Here is a 2,918-nt window from a genome sequence, read left to right as displayed (position 1 = left end):
AGTGCATTCTCGTCAGATTTTCATTTTCACCAAATACAACAAGCAGAGACATTGCATCAAGTTTCTGTCAAAAGTTTGGTGATACTCAAGCTCAAACCATCCAGAAGATTCAGCAGGCCCTTGACGATGGTGCTATGGGCAAAAGTCAGATCAAGGAGTGGTACAACCGTTTCAAACATGACTGCACCATGGTGGAGAGCTAAGCACATTAAGGTAGGCTATCCACAAGGTGAAACAAGGAGCTGATTAAGAAGATTTGGTGAGTAGTCAAGGAAGATCTGCATGAAACAATGCAAGAAATTGCTCACAAAGTGGAAATAAGAACAGGATTAGTGCATTTCATTTTTTACTGAGGATTTGTGCATGCAAAGAGTATCAGTGAAATTCATCTCCAGGGTGCTGGTGGAGCAGCAGCAGCAGCTGGTTCTTGTAGATTCCATCTTCTGTCTTTCATTTGTTATATACCTAACGATCACTCTGAAAGTGACCGTGCTTTACCAGTAAGCTACCAGGTGTAAACCATTCATTTTATTATCCATTTTATATACACACACACACACACACACACACACACACACACACACACACACACACACACACACACACATATATATATATATTATATATGTGTGTGTGTATGAGTATATATGCAACATCCTCCTTTGACTCATTGGATCTTTGTCAAGTCATCCAACCCATACCTGCATGGAACATTGATGCTAAACGATGATGATGACGATGATGATATATCTATCTATCTATCTATCTATCTATCTCTTACGTCGAACAACTGCTATTGCGTGTGGGACGAGTCCGTCTATCAGCCGAGTCCGTCTATCAGCCGAGTCCGTCTATCAGCCGAGTCTATCGTGAATATTGTCACGCCTCCTTCCTTTAAACGGGAAGGAAGAGCCATTTTCATCGTACTTGTGGCTATGGTGAAAGAATGTGTATGGTGGACGCATCTGAAAGGTCTAGAGACAAAGACTTTCCTCTCTGGGCAATTTCTGATCAACTTCTTCAAGTATCATCTGAAGAGGAAGGTGAGAGTAGAAAGGGAAGTCTTGTCTAGTGAATGCTTCAAAAAATGATGGGTGAATGTAGCAAGAATGGCACGTGTGAATGATGGATCCACTTTGAGTATAACCTTATAAAGGAGTAAAAAAATCAAGAAAAAAAGACAAAAAGGCAAAAGAGAGTCACTTACTGTTATGGTTTCTTCAATGACAATGACAATATTGGCCAAGGTTACCGTGGTCTTTTTCGTAGGCTTTTCTTTCCATGGCTAAACCTAAACTGTCCCCCCTTTTTACACAAGAACATTGCTTTGATACACGATCCCTATTGATCGTTTTTTTTTTCTCGATCCCTTTTGATCGACCCCACCCTTTTTTTCTCATTCCCCCTCCCAAAAAGAAAAGCTCTACATTGTATTTGTACCCTCTGTGTAAATCCCTGTGTGGCTAATAAAAGAAATGTATCTATCTATCTATCTATCTATCTATCTATCTATCTATCTCTCTATCTATCTGTCTATCTATCTATCTATCTAGCTAGCTAGGTAGATAGATAGACAGATAGACAAACAGACAGACATATATCATCATCAGCAGCAGCATCATTTAGCATCTGCTGTCCATGCTGGCCTGGGTCAGATGGTTTGACTGAAACTGGTAAGCTGAGGGGCTGCACCAGGTTCTAATCTGATTTGGCATGGTTTCTATGGCATGGTTTCTATGCCCTTCCTAATGCCAGCCACTCCAAGAGAGTGATATTGGATAATTTGTACACCTTCCTCATCAAGGTATCAGTACAACACACTGCTTCTGTTTGGAACCCATTATTTTCCCACAGTGAAAAACAAGAGGAAGAATTTTCTATAAGGGAAGAATTACTTTACCAATGTGTCGAATTTGAGAAAACCTATATCAATTAATAAAATATCTGTGTCTTCTTTTGATACAACATTCATATTACAGTGCACAAAATTAAATTGGATATAAAGACATTAGTTGGCAGCACTACAATTTTATATAGAATACTAAAGAAATAAGAAGAATAACTATAGAAGCTTTATTAATAGCAAAATACAAGCAGAAAATCAAAACGTAGACCAACAGAATATAAAAAATCAACCATGAAATCTATCAGAATTTTTTTTTGTTTCATTTTCAAATCTGGCATTTAAAACAATATTCCTCCTGTTTCTTTGTGACTTTTGTAAAGTACACAAAGAATAGACTTCACAATCATTGAAAATCTCTTGTGAAAGTATGTCTAAACACAGCCAGGATTGTGTCACAAAAAACTGGCTCTCCAACTTTAGGGGCCAGAAAATACTTCAGCCTCTAACAATAGCTGACGCTTTACAAAGTTCAAATAAGATCCACACCTGGAATGGCACTGCCTGTTACTCACAGACCTCATGGATAACATTTGGAAAAAGATTAGTTGACTGACATAATATCACTTAGTGATATTCTGTATCTGGCCCACAAGCATGTTATTTCTTCCCTCTGCTTTCTTATTGCCACTGTAATGGCCTCTCTTCCTCTGAGCTCGATGGTTTTGTGCCTCCACTACCCATCTACACCTGATCTATTCATCTCACCTCTTACCCTTCTTATCATTACCCTTGTTGTGTCTAACTCACCCAGTTTCACATTATCCATTATATTTAATCCTTTATCTTCAGGACATTGAGGTCTCTGGAACCCCCTTCTTCCTCACATCTTTCTGGCAAGTGTCAATTTTAAAAAGGTTCAAATTTAAAAAATATTCTATGTGTGTGTATATACACACACACACACACACATACATACACATGTATGTATGCATACATATGTCACATGCATATCTATCTATCTATCTATCTATCTATCTATCTATCTATCTATCTATCTATATATATATATATA

The sequence above is a fragment of the Octopus bimaculoides genome, chromosome 2, assembly GCF_001194135.2.
Source record: "Octopus bimaculoides isolate UCB-OBI-ISO-001 chromosome 2, ASM119413v2, whole genome shotgun sequence".
NCBI lineage: Eukaryota > Metazoa > Mollusca > Cephalopoda > Octopoda > Octopodidae > Octopus > Octopus bimaculoides.
This window is presented reverse-complemented; position numbering follows the sequence as displayed.